General features: G+C 38.3%; 1 long non-coding RNA gene across 6 annotated transcripts in view; it reads right to left on the bottom strand.

Moving 5' to 3' along the window:
- Nucleotides 1-23,864, bottom strand: part of LOC134173922 (uncharacterized) — a 51,583-nt gene that overhangs the window by 18,428 nt on the left and 9,291 nt on the right. Inside the window, exons 2-4 of one of the 6 annotated variants that reach the window (XR_009968443.1) lie at nt 18,374-18,530; nt 17,088-17,155; nt 10,407-10,934 (exon numbers count right to left, since the gene is read on the bottom strand). This is a non-coding gene — a long non-coding RNA (uncharacterized LOC134173922). Of the gene's footprint in view, nt 1-10,406; nt 10,935-15,448; nt 16,223-16,546; nt 17,156-18,373; nt 18,531-21,342; nt 21,435-23,864 lie in introns of those variants that run through there. The other 5 variants (XR_009968445.1, XR_009968444.1, XR_009968446.1 and 2 more) reach the window with 5 other exon arrangements.

Raw genomic sequence — 23,864 nt, 5'->3', positions numbered from 1 at the left:
GTACTATCACTTGCTATTGGTTGCATTAGAACAAAACAGTGCATCTTTTGGCACATGTAGCATTTTATAAACAAAGGAACTAAGTTGTTTGGATTTAGTAGGAAGCCAGAGGGACATTAACAAAACCATGCAACACAGTTAGAAGAATCAAACTGCAGAAAGAGCTTCTTAATTTCAGATCAATCACCTATTTCAGTGGACATCACGAAAACAAATGTTGATTCTAGAAAATCTAAAAGGTAATTGGGAGCTTCTCTTGTAAATTCTGGACACTGCTAATGTGAAAATGTTCCTTGAAGCTGCTGGCATCCATGACAACCTCAGAATCTGCCACTTTCACAGATATCAAATATATACTGGAAATATTTATTTTCTCCTTCAAGCCACGATCTTATTCTTCACCTCTATGCAGCTACTTAGGGATGTAGTATGTATATGTGAAGAGTGAAAAAGAATCACATGATGGACGTAAAACAAAATCCCCTTAGAACATGCCAGATGCATAAATCTAGAGCTTCTTCAAGAACTGGATTCTGGGCTGCAAGACTTCAGTACAAGGTTAGGTTCTTAAATTAGGGATTTTATTCCACTTTAAAAGAAGAATGATATACAGAAAATGACAGAAGACAAATGAAGAGACCACATGCTAGCATATAAATGGACAGAGACAGAAAATTGTTTTTTGTGTTTATTTAACACAGCTTAAAACTAGCAGCAGCTTATTACCCCACATTTGAACCATGCTCCTCTTAATAGATCATGAACTGCTACATCTAATTTCTTTTTCTACTCACTGTTTAAAATTGATGGCAAATGTTGCAGTTTGACCATTATTTTTTATCACCCAGTAAGTAGTGGTCAGGCATCTGAATAATGGTTTCTGCATATGCATTACAATAACGATGAACAAAGCTGTCTTGAAACTGATGAGGCACAAAGTCTCTCCTGATATCAGTAGACCACAACTCCCTCTTTCCTAACTGTCTCATTTAGTCCATTTCTTCACTGTTTAAGGCTTTTACCTAGTCCGCAGGCTTATCCTTAACCTCACTTGCTGGACGACCATTCTTTTTTCCTTTTCTTCTGGATATGAAGGTCATCATTGTGTTCTCCCTTCTGTATTGCTTTTAAAAATACCACTGTTTCTTCCTGCTAACACTACCTGTATCCTTCTTCCCTGGTTTTATTGGGACAGCTAAGTGGGAGAGGTGGGAAGGGATATGGAGATGTGAACTATATATCTCTTTTCTTCTCAGACTGGCTTAAATTAACAGGGTTAGAACTTGAGGTCTTAAAAATATGAGGTTTTAAAAATCCCCTGGGAAATTTAAGAAGACCCACAGAGGTTTAGCTGAATCTTAAGATTAATGGCCTACATATTTTTTTTTAACTAAGCTGTTTATTGTCTGGAACTTGACTTATTTTACTGAAACTAGGGAGAAAAAGGAAGATAAAGACACACACAAAAAAGTATTTTTCTAGGTAGGTGAAAGTAATTTATATGTATGTATGTGTGGCTAAGCAGACAGATACATTGTATCTATAACCTTTCACAGACACAGGTTGGTTTGTATTTAAATGTAACTCAATAAAGGCATTTGGGGAACTAATTTTAGGCTGACAGTTTGCTTGTTTCAGGTCATTATGCTTTCAAAAAGCTAAAATCCTATTCCTGATATCCTGGCCTTGAAGCACAGCAGCCATAATATGCTAGCACAGTATGTAATGCTTGTGCTACTGTATGGCTGCCATAGCAAGAAAGAATTTTTTACAATTAAGTGCATTAAAATAACATTCTCTGGAAGTTCAGATTTTGGGATATTAGACTCCACACCTGAACTGTTCAGTTCAAACCCTTTCTTTTTCTTTTTTCTTTTTTGTATTATGCAAAAAGCAATTTTAATGTTAAATTTGCTTTTGATATGGTCCAATAACAATGCAAAATGGATGGAGTCTAATAAAATAACTCAGAGTTACAGGCAGGTCTGAATTCTTGGCTTCACTATCATTTTACCTGGACTTGATAAATGACATTGCCTGCATAGTAGACAGTATGAGTTGTCATATTTTTCTAAGATCTTGTCTAGTGGAAAAGTTAATGTATTTTTTTTTCTCCTTCTGAATTTCTCAGTGTGGTAATTGCTATGTATTTCTTAATTTAATTTAATTTTATTCTTCTAGATGAGAACCTTTAAGTTGTTCTGTCAGGATGTCCTTTGATGCCAGGTGCATGTCAAATCTGTGGACACACACTTGGGTTAGAGACTCTATTCATACTCTGCACATTAACAAATGAATCACCTAGAAACCATGTTATCAAATTTTCTTTGACAGACCGAAATTCATTTACTTGACATTAGAGGTTGCTTTCTTCTCTAAAAACCTTGCATGATTTTTTCCTTTAATCTACCCATTTGCTATGAAAGAAGAATGTAAAGAATTTGAACTAACTGATTTATTTTTTTTTCCCCCATTTCTGACTTCTTACTAGAGATTTTGCAAAAAGGTTTTTGGGTCTGTATTAACATTTGGATTTGGAGATTTTTTTTTAGTTTTGGATACTCCTAAAGATTAAATATATAAATTCAAGCAGATTTATAGAATCATGCTATATTGTAAGATATTGCTTTTTTTTTTTTTAATAAAATAATCAAAGTTTCAATAAAGGAATAAATTTACCTTGGTTTTGGGGAAATCATGTTGACAAACCCTTTACAAATCCTTGCAAAGAAAATGGGGAAGATGAGCTAAAAGAATTGTGAGTAATAGAAGTTACGGAATGTAGGCGTTTGGAGTGGGATATTAATTTTGTTCACAGTAGCTCTTAAGTTGCTGTATTTTGGATTGGTGACCAGACCCATGCTAGTAACATACCGATGTTTTAGCTTCTGCTGAACAGCACTTACACAACCTGAAAGCCTCTTGTAGTTCTTGTGCTGCCCTGCTCTAAATCAGCTAGTGGTGCACAAGAAGTTGGAAGGGGACACAGTCAGGACAGCTGATCCCAAATGACCAAAGCGGTATTCCATAGCATACAGCATCATGCTCAGGAATAGAAGATGGGGAAATAGGAGAAGGTAGGGCACACACACGCAAGCACATGTTCAGAGTTATGGCATTTTTCTCCCCAGGTAACCGTTCTGTGTGATGAAGCCCTGCTTTCCTGGAGATGGATGGACACTTGCCTGCTAATGGGAGGTGGTGAATGAATTCCTTGTTTTGCTTTGCTTGCAAGCACACCCTTTGCTTTCCCTATGAAGCTGTCTTAACTCATAAGCTGGGATGAATGGTCTTCTTGGTGGAGGTTCACATTCTCAGGGTCCAGCTGATTACTAGACATCTTTTAAGAAAGAATTTTGTCCCACATAAGGCTGAAAACAATAATTTTTTTTTTTAAGCTTTCTTTTCTAGTGTTTCGTGACCTTGAACTTTCAGGAACCACTTTGCCTTAAGGATTTGGACAATGCACTTCATCTCTCCTGTTCTCCCCCTGTGGGTTTGGCAGTTCTCCAGGCTTATGGTCTTTTGTTCTCAAGGTTTTGAATCTGACTTAGGATGCTTTGTAACATGTTTTATAGCAGACATGAATGGATATTCATTTGTGGATACAGATTTTGCTTTCTGTCATGACAGCAACAGTAGAGAGAATGGAGCACCAATGCAGTCAGTGTGATCCCTGTATTCCTCTGGAAAAAAAACAACCAGTTGCTGAGGTCAAACAAAAAGTGCAGAGATAGGAATCAGGTCAGTGATTAAGAAGAGGGCTGTTAAGGAGTGAAAGCAATCAGTGAGCCTAGAACCATTCATTGCATGTAACCTGATTACATTAAGACTCCATTCTTACCAATGCCCTGCAGAAGTACAAATAGCTAAGATAAGACTAATAGTAACCCAGTGAGGGAAAACTGAGTTTAAGATATATGAGATTCCCTTGTTAGCTGCAATTACATCTTCACAATACTTCAGCTCTGGGTAGAGCTGCCTGACACCACTGTTTCTCCAGGGTTTATATCCTTCAATTGCATACATGACTAGAAGTAGGAATTAACCTACGTAAGTGTGAGATAGTTGGAGAGTATAATAGGAAAAATTGCACACATTACACTTTTTTTTTTCTCAGAAACTTGATCCTTTTTCTCTAGCAAACCAAACTACCATATTCATGTGTGACTGCTCTTCTGAGTATGTTGAAGAAACTGTCCTTGTTTAATTGCTGTTTTTTTTCTACCAGCTTCTTTTGCATCAACGTTTCTGTGAAGAAATATTGCCTGCATTTCTTCTTGTGAAAGCTACTTCTCCTGCACGAGTTTAACATAAACTTTAGTATTTTAAAGAAATTAATTACTATTCTAATCAGTTTGCTGGTGTCTATCTGATCCCTTTGGACTCATATATACTTCTAAGATAGATAGCTTTTTTTTCTCTACTATAAGCCAATCTTCCTTCATAACTCATGCACTCAGACCCTTAATCATATTGCGTGGCCTTTGCTGTGCCTTTTCATTATCAGCAATGTCCTTCCTATAATAAGTAGAGTTGATTCAGCTGATACTCATTAGATATGCTGTCTCCTCCAAATACCAAATGTTCCTGCAATATTCGGAGGAATTCCAGTGAATGTGCTATGGGAGATGAAAGTGAGAGAGGCAGCCATCTAATCTTCCAAACTTAAGTGTCATCTGGTTTTCAATGACTTTGAATATCAGTTTAGGTAGTTGTGAATTGGCTGTTGTGCCTGGTTGTACACTGTGCTGACTTCATGCCCCTTTCTAACACTTTCTCCTCAACATAATGTTAGAGAGGGGAGAAAATTCTGCATTTGCCTAAGATACGGTAATGTGAGTTAATGGAGCCCCTTCAGCCCCTTCAAACGGATCCCAGTTCACCATGTTAGGAGACAGATGGGGCACTGATGTCAGCTTCTGAATATGCTGGCTTATTTCTCTGCCCATGGACTTGATCTGTAACTAAATTATATCTTGATTTGCTCTTGAATTTCATTAACAGTATGATCAAAACTAAAAATATGATGTCAAATTATGGCCTCTGTAAATCTGATGGCTTTAAAAGAGCTGCGTGACAGGTAAATTAGTAGGGAATTTGGCTTAAGGAGACCAGAAGTGCACAATATTCCTAATGTAGTCTCATTACTGCCCTATTTAATAGAAAAAGACACCAATTGTATATACAATGTAAATCCTAAGGCCTTTTCTGCTTCTGCCAAACACTGTAGAGAAGGATTTACTGCATTATCCATTATCACGTCCAAGTCTATTCTTGGTTTATATTGTGCTTCATTTTAGGCTATAGTCTCTGTGGATAGTTTTGATCCTCCCTACTCTTATTACTTTATACTTCTCTATGCTGAATTGCATAAGCCAATTATCAGACCATAAACCTCAGCTATCCAAAACATTTTGAATGTGTATGCTCTGTGCCTTTGTGGCTGCTGCCCTCCTCCTATTTTGTGCCATTATCAAACAAAGGCATATTTTAAATATTGTCATACACGCCCCCCCAGCCCATTTCAGAGTCATTCTTAATTAGATAATGATTAATTAGATGTTTGTAAAGTACTTCAAAGAAAACCCAACAAAAACCAAAATGCTATAGAAGTGCAAAATATTAATATGCATCATTGCCAATGTTATTAATAATGAGCTTTGCTGCAACAACCCTGTCATTACTGTTCGTCATCTTGAATTGTCCGCTCCTTTCCAGCACGAACCATTTCCTCTTTACAAGCCAGCCTTTAATCCAATTCAGTGCATTTACTCTTTGTAACATGCTCTCTGACTTAGTAAAAAAGTCTCTCTGTAGTGTCATGTGGCACCAGGAGCAATTGTGAAATGCAGACAGATTATATGACCATCCTTTTTCCCCTGCATTAACAATCCAGCAATGTGTTCAAAGAATTCAAGCCAAATTGGCACACATGCTTTTCTTTTCAAGAATCCATGTAGTATCACCCTTACCAGGGGGTTGCACTATATTGTGAGTACCCCTGTTGTGCAGAAAAAAATGCAGAGAACAAGACTGCTGACCTCGTAAGATGAAACTCGGTAGGAATGCAGATGATTGTCTTGGTTAGTTTCAGGCCGTGAATTAAAAGAGAGAAGAGAGGGAAGGCATGTTTAAATGGGACCATGCTCTTTTCTATGATAATGCCCTGTTCCACTCCAAGACGTCACCTAGCTCTAAGTTTACAGAGGTCCTGAGTTTTAAAAAAAAAATCTGCTAAATGGCAGTAAACCAGTTCTAAGCCTAAAGCTTTCTAAACTGTAAGTAGCCTTTTCAGCTGAAAATTATGCTTTCAGTTAACACAACTGATGCAAATACAGTCACTTGGCAGTCTCTGCTCATCTACATCTGTTAGAACAGTGTGAGATCTGCTTGCCTGTTGGTCAGAGCCTTGCTCCAACATTCAGGTTCCAGGCAATTGTAAGTTTACATGGGCAGACTTGAAAACACTATGGAAAAATTCGCTTTTCTTCAGGAAGTCCCTTCACTGTGCCAACTGAACAACACTGGCAACATATGCCAGCTACAGTCAATTACACTAGCTTATACTAATATGACATGCAGAAATAAAGGCAGGCAAAAGAGTCCATGGCTCTCAGTAGCTGCCAAAAATGAAAATTGCATTGCCCTAGGTGCTGCAAAGACCATAAAGAGCACATCAGGGTATAAGCATTAGAGCCAGATGGAAAGAAGAAATATTGAAATGGTTAATAAAAGAAATGGAAATTTGGAACTCGTCCCAAGAAATAGCTGACAAACTACCAGCCCAGAGCTCTGTGGTAGTCAGCAGCAGCCCTATAGCACAGGGGAGTAGAGAATAAGATCTATAGTCAATAGCCTTTAAGTCTAGGAAAAGATCCTGAATGGGACTATGCATAGCGCAGTTATAGCTTTTCCTAGCAGGATAGCCATCTGACTCCTAGTCCACAGTCAAAGCTGAGACAAAAATCAATAGAAACCCCCCCTATAGCTATGTGATCCAAAGCCAATAAAGTTGGGTACATTTTCTGAAATGAAAGTTGCTTTGCTTTTATGCTGCTGACCTTCCTAAGGCTAAATACATAATCAGTGATTCTACTGTTTTCTATGTTCCTTTTGTTTGTCCTAGTACATGTCAGTGTCTGCAGAACTGAGTCTTAGTTCCCTATATTTAATAGTCACTATTAACAGTAGATGTCCTTTTAAAGACATTTTTGAAGACACACATATGTTTGAGAAAATGGCCTATAGGTGTGCCCTGCTTTGACTGGGATAGAGTTAAATTTCTTCATAGTAGCTAGTGTGAGGCAATGTTTTGGATTTGTGCTGGAAACAAGGTTGATAATACAGGGACATTTTAGTTGCTGCTGAGCAGTGCCTACACAGAGTCAAAGCCTTTTCTGCTCCTCACCCCACCCCACCAGTGGGCAGGCTGAAGGTGCACAAGGAGTTGGGAGGGAGCATAGCCAGGAGAGCTGACTCTAACTGACCCAAGGGGTATCTCATAGCATATGGTATCATGCTCGACATATAAAGCTGAGGAAGAAGCATGAAGAGGGGGACAGTGTCAGTGAAGGCATTTATTTTCCCAAATAACAGTTGTGTGTGATGGAACCCTGCTTTCCTGAGGATAACTGAACACCTGCCTGCTGATGGGAAGTGGTGAATGAATTCCTTGTTTTGCTTTGCTTGTGTTTGCAGCTTTTGTTTTACCTATTAAACTGTTTTTATCTCAACCCATGAATTTTCTCTTTTACTCTTCAAATCCTCTCCCCAGTCCCACTGGTGGGGGGGGAGCGAGAGGCTCTGTGGGCTTTAGTTGCCAGCTGGGGTTAAACCATGACAACATGTTAGAAAAAGCCTTCAAATGAACTTGTAGATATCAACATGTGATGACCATTAAAAAGCATCTAATACAGATGTTCCAGGAGAATGAACATCTGTGGAAAGTAAGCATAGGATACACCTCCAAACCATAGTCATAGTTTCAACTGTTTCACCTTGTAACTTCTAAGGACGGAGTCTGGGCTAGGTTGCTGGTGTTCGTTTGTTTTCTGTTCTCATTACATTTTAAAAAGAAAGCCTCAGTCTCAATTGTAGACCTTCTCAATAAACAGAAAATATTATTTTAAAGACTAACTGGTTATGCAGGGTTTCAGAAAGACACATCTCATGTTTTACTAGAGATGTTTAGTGGTGATGATGAAGCCAGCTGAGCTTTCAACCAGTAAAGGCTACCTGGCCTCTACTCTACTTCATGTCTCCCTTGTTTAAAAATGTGCCATGGAAACAACACTTTGCTGCTGCTGATTGCAGTAGATTCATTGCTTTCTTCTGGGAGCTCCGCAGGAATAAATATCACAGAAGGAGATGTGCTGAGGTCAGCCATTGTATCCAGGATAGTCGCAGCAGCACAATCTAAGTCTCTGCCCTCGGTCTTCCACTATAAAAAATTTATAAAAAGAAAAAAGTTAACTTAATGAAAAAGAATTTCAAGCTGTGGAGATCTTCAGCAAAACCTGGGTTTTGCTGGTCTTCTCTATGCTACCAAAAAGCAACAGATAAAAAGTGTGCAAGTGCGGGTGTGTGCATCAACCTGAGTGGTGCAGCCTAACCAACTTAGAGAGGGCTTGCAACCTGCAGCGGTGAAGAGACCCTTGTGTTTGTCTCAAAATAACTCAAAAGGAGCTGACAGCTCGTTATCTCTCGGGCAGACGGCAGGGGGAGCAGAGCAGGGATTGGCTCCTCCAAAGTAGAAGCGATGCTTCCCTGTGTCGCCTGCTCTGAGGTCCCGAAGATAAACTGCCCGAAGACAGTGGCTCAGAAACTGCGGCGCCTGCAAGGGCACAAAGTAAGCTGGGTCTGGGGCTCATCAGAACCCCTATGGATGAGCCTCACCTGGGGGAACTTTTTGGGAGAGCCTGGCCCTAGAAAAAAGTAAAACCGTCCTTCAGCTGTGTCGTGTGCATCTTGGATAAAAATGGATTCTCTGATTACAAGGACTACAGATGAAAGGGCTTCCAATCGCTGACCAAAATGTGGACTGGATCCATGAGGTGGTGAGCCTATTTTTCTGTTTTCTTTCTTTCTTTTGTTTCTCCTTCTACTTTGGATCTTTTATAATAAGAAGAATTTGCCAAGACTTTTGTTCCTCCTGACACAATTTAGGGAAGTTTATGATAAAATTAATTGTTGTCTTGTTTTTCAGTCTACGGAGGGCCTGGGGTTTCTCCTGTGGGCCATGCAGAGTGGTAAAGGATCTGCTTCGGGTTCCACCAGACGAGAAGGGACACAACCCACTCAAAACCAGCTGTGAGTGACCTGTGTCTGGAGCAAATCTATCAGCCTTTATAAGTCAGACTCTTTATGCCTCAGTTTTATTTTTTGCATTTTATAGGTTCTATTGTGCTCTGTATCTATACAGGTAAAATCTCCTACTACACACTTGTGGCCTCTTCTTATGATCTTTTCACCATTTGCTTAACCAATCATTTTCCAGTTTACTTGCAGTTTCTGCCCAGGTAGCCAATGGCATATTCCGTTTAGTTTTTTGAATGAGGTCAAATTCAGGGTGACTCCAGTTCTAGGGGGAATGGGGGAAGGGAGCCTGTTAATATCACTTGCAGAACTAAGAGTTAAGAGGGTGTTTTACGTACTCCTCAGTTAGTTACCTTGCCCTCTATTTACACCCTACAGCCACTGGGGCACCATAAAGTGGCCAGAAGGCAACAAGGGCCAATTCTGCAGCAGCGTAGTTGGAGTAAATCAGTGCCAATGTACTTCAGAGAAGAGTCCCTGGACCTATTTTGTTCTGTGTTTTAGATACAGCCTAAGAATTCATCACGTGAGCTTCTGCTTTGTGAAAAAAGAACATTCTTCAGGGTCACTTAGAAATGTTGGCATCTATTTACAAAAATACAAAAAAGTTTAAACTAATGGAGTCATAGAGGAGCCCAGAGATGCCTCCTGCGAGTCAGTGGGGTCCATGTCTACCAGAATTTTATATTCCTTAGTAACATTTTCCCAAGGCTCCCTTGCCCCTTTTACTAAGCGTGGGTGGTAAGCATAGCAGCACCAAGGAGTATGAGAGGTATATGCCATACAGCAGACACGCAGTACTTATATAGCAGCTTTCAGAAGGCATTTCCTTGGTTATTCCCTATCATCTTGAAGAAATGGATATGGGGCAACTTGAGCTCTTTAGCAGAATGTTAGGAAGCCCAACAGCCCATATTGTGAGATGTTCAAGATGTGAATGGTGAGATCTCATTATGCAAGTGTGTACTTCAGCCCTACTTTTTATGATGACATTGGGTGAAGCAGATTTATTTATTTTTTATTTAAAAAGAAATAATAAAAAAAATGTTCAGTAAATGTGCTGCAGAGTTCTTGGGCATTTGTGTAGCTCTTGCAGATTTTGCAGGCTATCCCTGAACTTGCAGAGACAAGTACATGACAACCCAGGCTGAGGGTGAAATGTGGTAGGTACGCAGGAGAAACCTTATGAAGCACCTTGAAGCTAATGGACAACTTTTCAGTTTCCAATAACAACTAAAAAGTCTTATCTTGTTAGTATTATGTTGAAGAAGTAATGAATCACATATATTGGTTTTTTATGCATGTTACTTTCCTCTTAACCCCCCCCTTGTGTTTTTTATCCCTCCTTCCCTGCCAAGTTCACTGCAATATTTTCCACTGAGATACAAACAGAAAACATAAAAGTCACAACTGCTTGAAAGTGTCTGAAATAAATATAAAAGCTGTGTTTCAAATCATGAGAGTGATGTTTTCATACCAGGAAAAGAAGTACTGCATGTCCTGGTTTGTAGCATGAAGTCATGTGCAAATATCTGAGGATGCAAAGTCTGCAGGAGACATGTAGCAAACCCTGAAAGAAAAAGGAGCCAAACTTGGTGCAGTTTAGTTCTTATTGCCTGTAAAAAAAATCTCTATCATGTGTTAGCTTCTGATTGATGCCTGTGCTCTACTTGAAAGAATGCTAGCTCACAAAAGCATGATGAGAGTTTAATGCTCTGGACAATCAATTACTAGTGTTTAAGTGTAGACCCTGTTTTTTTGCCTTCAATTATTTCTAATAGCAGGAAAAACAGTAATAGAATCCATTTTAATATTAGGTATAGCAGTGGAAATTATTCTGCTCTTTTGGGATAAATACCTTTGGGATCCTTTTTTCGATAATGACCTTGAATTTAGACCAGCATTTTGAAACTCAAAATCCAAGTTTATCTGCTTAACTAATCAAAACTTGGATCTGTACCATTGAGTTTAGACAAATCTTAAGGTCACTGTAAACTAATTGAACTCTATCTTAAAACGAAAAAAAAAAAAAACAAACCAACACAGGTGATCCCTTTATTTGAATAAAGTGAATTTAAGAAGTGATGATTAGTTCTTAATTTTTTTTTTCTGTCTCATATTCGACAGCTACTCTTCAATTATTTCTTTCAGACATTAAAGAAAACATTTATTCAGAAACCAGAATACAGGGAAAAAAGGGTAAAAAAGCTCTGGGATCACAGCTGATATTTCCAAGTTAGACAATATAACTGGGTTCATTAGATATGAAGTATGTAGAATAGATATGGTACGGGTCTCTTGAAGGAAAAAGGCTCCCTGCTGATTTCTTGCACTTTCGGGCTATGCAAAGTGAAAAAAAAAAATTACCACTGACTAAGAACATGCATATTGATAGCTCTTGTGGCATAGACAGTGCATAATAACTTGATTGTCATAGTAATTTTATTGCTTAAACTTTCAAATGTCCATAATATGTCAAATATTTTTGCTTACATGCAATTTTTATGTTTCTTTGAACAATACATTGCATGTTTTCCTCTAGGTTCTCTTTTGAAAGGTATGAAGGCCCCTTCTCCTTGCTAAATCAGAAATGTTTACAAAGCTATGAATTTAATGACAAAAGTCTCACAAAAGATTTTAGTTGTTCGGCTTAGAAGAAAGTATATTAGATTAATTTTTCTGTCACTTTTGACCTATTCTGATTGTTACCCAAATAATAAACAAAATACACAATATGTATTTGTGTATAAAAATGATTTTGGGTAGCGGCTTCAAACAAAGTCAATATTCCCTAACTTTTTTTTAAAGGAAAATAATGACATTATTGTAATCTATTCAATGGGAAAAAAAAAGTAAATTTGAAGTTATTTTAATAAAAAAAATCTAGTTCCCTAAATTTTTGTTAGTATAATATTGTGAATATTTCCTTTGTTGAGCTACTAATGGTTGGTATTTTACATAGTAATGAATAATCTAGTTTCTATTCCTCATTCCACAGCAAAATTGCTTTCATAAAGAGGTCTTATAGTATGGATGAAGAGAACACGTAAAAGAACATTTAAAACCATGCTGGATGTGGTTCTGGGCAACCTGATCTAGTTGAAGATGTTCCTGCTCATCGCAGGGGGGGTTGAACTAGATGACCTTTGAAGGTCCCTTCTAACCCAAATTATTCTATGATTCTATGATATAAATACAACAAGGATATAATCTGAATGCTCTGTCTGAATGGGATAACACAATTTCAGATAATAGGTTTGCCTTCATCTCACTTAACTTCATCCATACAGAAATTAGCTATCTATTCAGAGGTAATTGTCTAGCTTCTATCTGTTGTCATTGTACCCATAGAGGAAGCAGAAGGAACCTGCAGGCAGTTATTTATTTATTTATTTATTTATTTATTTATTTATTTATTTATAAAAGCACTGCTTGAAAATTATTAGTTAAACTGAAAAAGAGAGATTAGAGCAATTTCTGAGGTATTCAAAGAAAAGGGCATTTGGTTGTGCTGAAGGAGAATGTAATGGTCTCAAGAGAAACTGCTGTTGATGTTTCTTGTGGACTGTTTTTCAGATTCACCTTATTTATTATTTTAACTAATGTCTGTGAAAAAATTTAGAGGTTGCTAAAAATGGGAAGATGACAAAAAATAGGTGTTGTAATACATAGGAAGATAAAAATCTCTCAGAACTAACTGACCTTGAGACCTTTTGTGTAATAGAAATGGTCTGACTATAAGTGTACAATGGAAATACACATTGTAAGTCTACCTGTAGCAAGAGGTTTTTTGTGACAACCAGAGGCACACCAGCAAGAATTAGCAAAGGAAAGGAAGATTCTGGGATTACAAGACTATTTTAGAATGACGGAATGACCATGAATGTATGATGAATCCATGAAAAAGTTAAATGTATTCTTTTTCTGGATCAGTAGAAACACTTCCAAATATTGCAGAGAAGTATATTGACATTGGAAACTACCATATGAAGCTCCATCTGGAATTATGTTCAGTTCTATAGTTGAACATAACAAAGGTTAGATCCACACTCAAAAGAAACTAATACTGATGCCCAAAGTTGCTTAGAAGACAAATAATTTCTCATGGGGCCTAGATAAATTCAATCTAGATAATAGCAGAAATATTTTAACCACCAGAGACATGAAGTTCTCAAGTAGACTTCCCATAGGATCAATAAGAATAAAAATGTGAAATAATTTCATAATGGAATTTATTACATTTTTAATGAGATTATATGACATGGTCACCTGAACAGGAAGATGCTTCAAGACTTTAGAGATCTCTTGCACTTCTGTGTATTGTCCCTAGATGCTTGTAGGGTGGGTTATGCTTCATTAGAAGAAGTGGAAATATTCTAAATTTTGTAGACTACTCCCATGCAGGAAAGATACGCTAGAGACTTCGGGGTTTTTTTGACAAACACACTATGGTCAGCATGGTTAAATATAGGTGTTTTTCAGATAGGTTACCTGCGACTTTTGTGGAAAGAGGTACTCTAAGGAAAAAAGTAATTGGGTAGAAACATTTTGGTTTAGAAAATAACAAAAATACCCAGAGGTGTGGGTTACATAGTGGAATGGATTAAGTTGAATTTCTCCTCTTATACTCAATTCCTTTTTTTTTTTTTTAACATGTTCAGTATAATAGATTTTGAGCTAAATTTTGAACCCAGAGTTTGAAAGGGAAGCTATTTTCCTCCACCTACAATCTCCTATTGGAATGTATGGCAGGAAGGTGAAGGAAACTTAATCTTGCTGCTGGAAGATTAGGAATTTATTCTGCTAAAAATGTTTGATTTTTCATCCAATTTTATAGATGTTATTTAAAATACAGATAAAAAATAATTGTTTGCAATGAAGCTTAAGAAAACCAAGCCTTTACTCTCACGTAAATTAACTGTTGCAAGTTTTCTGCATGTGAAAGGGAGAAAGAGAAAATCAGTATTTCTTGCAAATGTTTTAATCTATGAGAGTTCCAACTAGCCAGAAGTTCCAAAAAGCAATTGCATAAATAAACAATAGGCTTTTAAAATAAGGCATAAGTAATTCAACTGAGCTATGGGAAATCCAATCCAAGTTTTGTGCTAATGAGGAACTATCATAAATATTCACATTTTCTTAGTATTAGCCTTAAAATTTGCTACCTACAGGTGTGGAGACGGATGAAGAATCTTACACTTAAACCTTCACTGCAGAGCAATCAAGAAGGAAAGAAAGAAACTTAGCTCACCCGGGTACATTCTTAGTGAGCAGCCACTAGCAACAATTGTTGCAGGAACCTCATTGATCTTGGGCAGACAGACTGAAAAGTCAGAAATAGACCAATATAAAAAGTAGAGCAGTAGAAATATTCAGTGAATGGCTATGCTGGCAGGATATGCTGTTACTGTGATAGGAGCTCTGAGGGTGCCTATTTATTATTTGTATACGATATCATGAGGACAGAGTTCATAGAAATTAAATTTAGCAAGACCAGAAAAGTATTCTATTTCTGCATCTGTACTGCTGAGGCCAGCAGCTCAAATAATATTTTTTCCTTGACCCTGTACATTCTGCAAAAGGTTTATGAATGGGAATTATAAAGACTCCCTGTTTTGCACGAACATTCACTCCCTTTGTTTGTACACACAAAAAATGGTGATGGACTATCATTATCCAAATTGATAGCAGCTGTGCTTAGTAAAAAACTGTTTCCATCAAATCTGTTGACAAGTCAGTGGTAATAAAAAAATAAAATGTCATATGGTACACTGAAACTCCTGAATTACTTGTCACAGCCCATTTAAATGTGGACTGCATTCAATCCAAGGAATTTTCTGTAAAATTAATACATTTGCTAGGCCCTTTAGTACAGATTCTACTATCCTCAGGGGAGATATTTTGAAGATAACGTTAAAAATCTAAATATTTAACTTCCTTTTACATTTGCATATTTTAATTAGAAACTTCCTTTTACCCTTTTTCTTCTTCTTTTTTTTTTTTTTCTGGTATATTTCAAGGTTTCTACCATTTTATTGTTTGAAACTAATGTACTGCCATATTAACTCACCCATGAACTCTTTTAGTAGTACCAAGTGACTGGAAATTTATTTATATTGTATTTTGCAGGAGGAAACAAACCAGCTCTTGCAGTCAAAACTGACCGGAACTTGTGTTGGGTCAGGTCCTAGCTAATAAGTTTTTCTGAGTAGCTGGGTGCGTTAAGTGCTGCTAGCTTGTGTGTGGTGCCAGGCTAATCACAATCATGGCTTCAGTAGTTGCTATCAGCTCCCTGTCAGAGGCCACCTGCAAAATATCACATCCTAAAAAAAGCACCTAGCACTGCTTGTAAGTATTTGCAATGAGGAGTTGTTTACTAAAGCTTAATATGAATATTTGATCTTATATTTTGAAGTTTGCAGTCGCAGTCACAATCTATTAAATTTCATACCTACCTTTCTTTATGGTCACAAACTTAGGTTTCTGGTGAGATGCAGTCATGGCCAGAAGCAAAAAGCAAATGGGGGAGAGGTTTTTTAGAAGACATGTTGCAGTCTTACAGAAAGTGTAATACTACTTTGCAGTTCAAAAAGTGTGCAATTTCTGAAGAAATCAGTGCCTATGATGTAGGGAAAAGCCCTCCCTGTTTGGATGTCATATGATGGTATGTCAAATTTGATTGCATGGTGCTGACAGACGGCAAGTGTAATTGAGACCTTTTTCTTAATGATGTTATGGACATAGGCAGTGGATGTATGTCCTTGCTTGAGGCAGTTTACAGTCCCAGTTGAACAGACAAGGAGACCTCAGGGAGTTGAAATAACTCACTGTTCAGGGCCTGAGCCAGATTTAATGCAATTTTTCTAAACCTCAGTGCAGTGACTTGTCTAGTACATCACTTTACCTTATGTTCTCAACAGAAAGCAAAATAAACGTACAGAATCAAGTGCTGTAGATAAGAGAGATGCTAAAACGAGGAGATCAGAGACAGGCAAAAGCCACTAGATACCTAAGTTCAAAACAGGGAGCACTGTGGAAATACAGAAGGTCACAAGCAACAACAGAAAGAAAAAGGAAACTTATTGTAAGACAGCAAATAGCGTGTGTGTTTCCTGTTCTGAGAACAAAATACCTGTCTGCTGGCTGTGCTCTCAGAGGTTTAAAACCTCAAGTAACAGAAGGCACCATAAAGCCAATTTCACTGGTCACATCATGACAGACTGGCCAAATCCTCTCTTCACAGGCTTGGAAACTGACTCCCTGCTCCTGGAGCAAAATCAGGGGCTAAGATCACTCATTACCTGATTTCTATGGCAATAAAAGGCACTTCAGCCTCTCATCTGCTCCTCCTGCTTCTCCCTTTTTTCTGGGAAACTGAATTTTCTGGCTGTGGATTTACACTCCAGTTGAGGCTGACATTACTTCTGATGTGTGCTGGTTTTGGATGGGATAGAGTTAATTTCTTGCAGAGTAGCTAGTATGGAGCCATGGAAAATTAAGAGGCTCCTTTAGAAACAGGGATATGAAAAATTCAGGAGAACGGAGTTTTCTTTCATTAAGTATTTGAAAACAGAAAGGAGGTGGTTTTGAAGGAAGCGGGTTGAAGGCAGAGGTTACCTACTTTTGTCATGAGAATGCAAAATGTAAAGATATATGGAGAAAGTGCAATTGTCAGTCACTTTCACATGGCAGATTTTATATGCAGTAATAAGTGAGACAAACAGGCACTGAACAGGGCTTTATGGAAAGCAGTTTTGGCTCAGTTGTACCTCTGCCTCTCAGGGTGTCTCCCATTAGTCACTCAGCTGATGAATTTGCTCAGCAGTGGTGGCAGTTTCTAGAAAAGAAGAAACAGCTCTCCAAAGATTCAGCAGTTTGGTTTAAATACATTTCCTCTCCCATGCCTGCTCCACACTGGGCTCCTGTCTCTCTCTCTGCAGCTGTTGCCTGTTTCACGAATGCCCTCTCCTTCATGTTAATCATCCCCATTCATCCTTGGAGACAGCTGGAGCCAAACAGCACCACATTTTCATAGCTATGTCATGGAAAGATATTGAACTTTCAGAACCTGCAGAATTTAATCTAAATCTAGAAGCCACCAAGATTTTTGTTCAGGATTCAGAAGTATTCAGCAATCTCTTGGGATTCAGAAGTTTTGAGTTCAAGTCTGATGTCTCCCTGGAGGTTACGGTCTGGTGTGGCTGGCATGGTTACCTGGTAGGTGTGGCCTCATCTACATGAACTGGTTCTGCATGAGCTAACCACAGACTGCTAGTGCTAAAAATGGTACAGAAAAGCTCAGGCTGTCTGTGCTAGAGCCTGCTTGCATCTGCAATCTGCATAACTTCATTGCATGGTGTTTTTTCTCAATAAGTTGACCTGGTCATGAATATTTTCTGGCTTGAGTTGGCAGCAGTTTGAGAAGCTCTGCACTGCTTTCTGTGATTTGTTATAAGCACTGTTTTCCCCTATTAAAAGTAGAGGTAATGTTACTTGCAAAACGTGCTGAGATTTGTGCTGAGATGTAGATTCAAGGTAATATCGCAATTCCTTTAATGGCTTCCTTTCAAACTCTGAAACAGGGCCATGTGAATTCTTTCTTCAGCTGAATTGTGAGATTTAAGTCTATTTATGTGACTGACAAACACTAATCCCTCACATTACAATATGATTTTTCCATTTGACCATTACATGACACTTGATGAAGTAAGCTATTATATAATTGTTGTAGTGAAAGGCAGCGTATTTGCCCACTTTTAGACATTTCTGAAATGTTAATATATGGAGCTATTGCTGCAGCTGTCTCAGATGTGCCTGTCCTGTGTATGGCATGTACTGGATGCTCTAATTAAGCCCATTTTCATTTACTCAGTGGAAAAAAAATAATAATCAAAATTGGTTTTTGCACCAGGTTGGCTTTTTAATTGGGATGGGGAAAATGAGGAACAGAGGAAGAACAAGTGAGTTACCTTCGGCAGGAGACTAAGCATTTTTTTTGTTTGGAAAATCATTGATATCAGTCATAGTATTAAAACTAGCCCTTAATGCTATTCACTAGGTTTTTGTCACAAGCTACTAGCGGGATCTGCAGATGTCGTTGGAGTTGCACAGCTGAGGTATGATGAAGTGTTTTCTTCAAAGATAGTGGCTTCCACTGGGATCTGGATAGCTAATGGGTTTGAAGAGTTTTCCCTAGAGGTTGTCAGCTGCAACTGAACACATTAAAATGAGAGAACAGTTCAGTGGCTTATGTAAAATGAGATGGTGGCATAAATCCAACAGTTCAGTACACAGGTATCTCCATCTACATGCTAATACTGGAGATTTAGGTTTTTTGTGCCAGGAAAACAATTCACAATGCAGAGAGACCACCTACTATCAAGGATTGCCAGACTCCAGTTTTCTAATTCTGTCTGCAGAGTGGACCTCATTTTTCTAGGATGTGCTCTAGTTGTATATTTTTATATGTTATTAAAGAAGAGATGGGGAACTATGCATCTCTCACAGAAATTGATTCCCACACTGGGACACAGAGACTTGATGTTGGTCCAGGGTACCCCAAATTCTCCCATACCAGGTAAAACAGTTTCAAGAGATGGGTCTGAGAGACTACTCTGCATCCTGGCCATTATGGTATACAACATGAATACAGAAGCCCCTGAGAACTAGAGTCACAAGCACCATCATAGGTGCTTTCAATCCCAAGTGCAATCTTATTGAAAAGGTCAAACTCCAATATCTTAAGAGGGAAAATCAGGAGGCTTTTATGGGTTGCAATGACAAATATATATTATTACAGCTCTGTCAAGAATTCTATAGGAAGGATATAATTGAAAATATATGCTTCACAATATACCTAAAGTTCTTCGTTAAATTTCTAGGGTTTTCCATAAGGGCTTGGCTGGAGTCTGGAAATGTTAAATCGCCTTACTTGTGAAATGCCTCCTTCATTGCACAGATGCTTGGGGAAGCTTCCTCTCATGCAGATATATGGACCTCACTTTTTTTACTGAGTTAAAAAATAAGTGTCATTATAGGCATGATAACCAAGTAAAGTTTTGTAAGAAAGATAATACTGTTTATTAGCAGGAACCTTCAAGATAAGTACAGGTCCAGGAGCCGCTGTTCTGAATTTAACTTTCTGTTAAATAAAATGTTCAGTAGATATTATGCCTCCTTTTCTGGCTCCACAGGTACCAACTGTTTTTTCTCTCAATTGTTTTAACCAATTAATAAAATCAAGTTGAATTCAAAGCAGTTGTTCTCTACCTGTATTTACCTGGAAAGGTGGTTCAAAACTGGGAAAGCTAAACATGCTTCAAAACTTGACTTTTTTTTCCCCTCAAACTTCTGCAGTTAGTCGATAAATTTAAAATGCAAACAAAAACCCCTGTCCGGGGTGTAGCAGTAGCAATCCTTTTTTCTCCTTGGTAGCTGGTGCAGTGCTGTGTTTTGACTTTCAGTGTGGGAACAGAGCTGATAACACTGATGTTTACTCTGACCAAGAACGTTGTGAGTCTCATGCTCTTCCAGGGAGGAGGGGAAGCTGAGAGGAAGCAGAGACAGGACACCTGACTCAAACTAGCCAAAGAGGTATTCCATACCACAGCACATCATGCCTGGGGAGGTAACTGGAAGGGCATTCTCTGCTCGGTCAGGCTCATTTCGGAGGGTGGTATCGTATTCTCTTCCCTTGTTATTTTCCTTATCATTATTATTATTGGTGGCAGCAGCAGTAGGTTTGTGTTATACCTTAGTTACTGGACTGTTCTTATCTCAACCAGTGGGAGTTACATTCTTTTGATTCTCCTCCCCATACCTCCGGGAGCAGGGGGTGGGAGTAGAAACTGTGCAGCTGACTGGGTTTAAATCACAACAATCCCCTCCTTGCAAACCATACCTAACTTTTTCCCCTTTTTTTCCCAATTTTATTTTTTTCACATGTACCACTTTAAAAAGAAGAATGAAAATGCATTTTACTGCCCTCAGAGTAAGGTCAAAAGCAGCCTCACACTTACTCCATTGACAGAGTCATCTTTCTGACTCTGACCCTATAGAAGCAAACCATTTCTGATATGTATTGCGTTTACAGGGATTTTGGAGAAGGGTTGAGACATATTGTGTAACTGCCATTTCATTGAAACATGCAACTGTCATGTTATGCAGCAAATAATGAAGCGCATTACAGGCATGGCCTTGAGATATGTTTTAATTTTTTTTCCTTGTTTTCTAAGGGAATGTCTTCAAGCTGATTGATAGTGAAGCAAAAGGATTTAGCAAGTTTGGAACTTGCTGGAACTTAATTTTCTATGATCTCAACAGAGACTCAGTCCCTTTCAGGATATGGCTCTAATTTTGAGGGCGATAAATTACTCCTTTAAAGCACAGCTAGTATTCTGCAGAGAAGTGAGAGCTGTATTTTTGTTAAGTGCTTAAAATAAACCAAAACAATAACATTTTAATGTTTGCATTGACGTGAAGGTAAAAATAAATTTTCAATTAATTGAAGCTGTGGGAAGACAAACAGTGAAAAAGGAAGAGTCACGACATACCTTGCTTCATTGAATAAATACTTTACAGTAAAAAGAATCAAAGAAATTGGGAAAATCCCAATCTCAGTTTTGACTTGCATTTAATCACAAAGGTGGTGAACAGGAAAAACCATTGATTCAGGCTGGCAGACAGTTTAAATGAGTGTCTTAATTGTATAATAGAGCATATAAAGACTTTTTATTCAGCCCTTACTGGCCTTGTGAAAGCCATGTAAAGCCTATGGCTAATCTGGCCTGAAAAAGCAAAACATTTAGGGAATATTAAAATAAATCATATTGACATTTTCAGAAAAGCAGTGTCTGTTTATAGCTGAGTTGGGACTATTTGCTAAATTAATGTTTAGTTTCATCCTAGTCCAAACCTGCTTTTTTTTCTTTTGTGATTAAGCCATCCAAACTACTGCCCATTCTTTCAAGCTTAAATCTATCCAGTTCTATTGATTACTTGCCCCATTCACATAACCTTACTCACCAATAATCCAAATCAAGGATTTTGTGCTCTAATTCTAGGTAATGTGCATGTGAAAGGTGACATCTTCCCCAGAAGACATTATGATTTTATCTGGGAGTTGAGGAATAGTTGATAGAACAGACAGATAAGGGAGAAGAAGGAAACAAAATGTGATTAATATTAGTGTAATAAACAGTGATTAAAGCACAGGAAGTTTTTTTCACATGTCAGAACATATCCCAGCAGAGAAGATATTTAAAGACCTCAGCACAACTACCCTATAGATGTCCCATAGTTCTGCTCAAAGACAGGGCTAGGACTAAAACGTCCACGTTCTCTGGGTCTGACTAAGCCAGGTTTGTCATCTCTCCCACTGCAGGGATGAAGAGAGAAGAGACCGCTTTCCAGGGCTATGAGTCCCACGGGCTGTGGGACAGCTGTGGGTGCTACAGGCATTGGGGCTGCCCAGGGTGCTCCCAGGCAGTTCACAGGGCTGCTGAGAGGATGGGGAGCTCCATGCATTTCTCCACGGTCTTTAACAGAATCGAAAATAAACTCTTATGCACTTTTTATTGCAGAATCATCAGTGTTAGATGGGACCTCTGGAGACTGTCTAGTCCAACCCCCCTGCCAAGGCAGGGTCACCTAAAGCAGGTTACACAGGAACATGTCCAGGCAGGTTTTGAATGTCTCTATACAGGGGGACTCCACAACCTCCCTGGACAACCTATCCAGTACTTTGCCAGCTTCAGGGTAAATAATTTCTTTCTTATGGCACCACACAGGTGTAGGATGTGATTATAAAATCACAATGTAAATGCACATTCCCAGTGCATTTTTGCACTGGGATTTTTTTTTTTTTTTTGTATCTATAATTGTGCAAAATTATATTTCCAAACATAAAGGTTTTGTTTTTAAATTACATCGATAGGAAAGAGGCTTATTTCCAGCTTCATGAAGGGTGACGAACAGTATAGGAAATAAAAAACTTGGGTAAAATACTATGATTCTAGTGTGCTTGCTGCTGAACTATTGTTTTGTGATTTTGGCCACTGCAGCATAAAAACTTTGTAATACTTCAAAACAGGGATAAGGAAACCAATTCTATTATTACTGAGAAATGAACTATGATATGAATGTAGGCTTAAAAAAAACCATAAATCTACAGTAGCCTAGAATTAGGGAGAGTGAGGGGGAAGTTTAAAATCTAAATGGTACAGAGTATGTCAAGCCAAGTTATTACTTCCAGCCATGTACAGATAATAAAGGAAATAAGGCATTTGGAGGAGATGTGAGGAAACCCTCTTCTATTCAAAAGAGCATAAATGTGTGAAGTGGCTTACCAGGCAACACTGTTGAACTTAAACACTAGGGCTATTCAAGACACTATAAGGTAGTGTCTCAGAGGGATCATAGTATTGAAAATGTAATGAGGCGTAACTTATCCCCGGAGATCCCTGATCTTATATTATATATGAAAGCTATTCTTGCAAAACAGTAGCTGAGCCTGCATGCAGTCTTGGAGGAGCATGCAAAGGCAAATCCACACTCCATTTTCTTGTTTTTCTGTGGGTTTATTGTGTGATTTTTTGATTGGTTGGTTTTTATTTTTTTTTTTGTTTTTTTTTTGTTTGTTTTACCACTACCTATTTGTATCCTGAGACTGCCAGTGTTGCAGGGAAACTGCATGTGTATTTTGTCTTTGGTGCAGCTTCATGTACAGTTTTGGCAGCAGGTCCAACAGGTTAAGAATAGACAAAATCTTAAAAGGGAAGATTCAGGCAATTCACACCTACATCTTTCTGAACATGCTGCTGCTAGGGAAGGAGGCAGGGTTTTGTGCAAAGAAAAATTCTGATCTGTTGAAATGTAAAGAAGAGTCAGAGATGTGATGTTCTTATTAATGTGGCCTCCTGTGATTTCAATGCTGATTTTCTTTATGCTCAAACATTGTGAAAAAGGTGTAGCCTGTTTAGCTTGCTTTCTTTTTTTTTTCTTTGTTTCATTTTCTTCAAGTTCATTGGTTTTTTTAGCCTCTTGGATCTGGAGTTGGTTCAGCTTGTGTAGGAAGGGACAACTTTCTGTACTTTGAAGAAGCTTAGGTTGGAAGCCTGGGGTCAGATGAGGCTGAGAAAGAAGTGGAAGGGCAGAGAAAGGTTGTAAGGAGGGGTCTGGGAGAACAACATAATTATATCCAGATCCTGGAAAAGCAGAGGAATCTGCATCCCAGCACTCCTCTGCACTGTTATTAAATGCAGCAGGGAGATGCATGTTGTTCTATTAGCTGAGCTACAAGTAGGATAGCAGCCCATTTCTGCTGCCTGTATTAAGCAAAAGAACAACATATATAAAAGGAGGTGTATGTTCTTGTGCGTTTCATTTATCCATGGATTGCAGTGCTGTCCTCAAAAATGAAGGGGAAGATGCAGATAGCCCGCTGATATAGATAGTACTCAAACTCCAGGTAACAATGAGGGCTGCCTTTTCTCCAGCATTTCTACATGTGTAAGACTCAGTGGGTTCCTTGTAAACATCCTTTATGG

The sequence above is a fragment of the Pezoporus occidentalis genome, unplaced genomic scaffold (genome assembly GCF_034315485.1).
Source record: "Pezoporus occidentalis ecotype Australia unplaced genomic scaffold, CSIRO_AGI_Poc_V1 ctg57, whole genome shotgun sequence".
NCBI lineage: Eukaryota > Metazoa > Chordata > Aves > Psittaciformes > Psittacidae > Pezoporus > Pezoporus occidentalis.
Note: the sequence above shows the minus strand (reverse complement) of the source record. Positions and strands in the feature narration are given on the sequence as shown.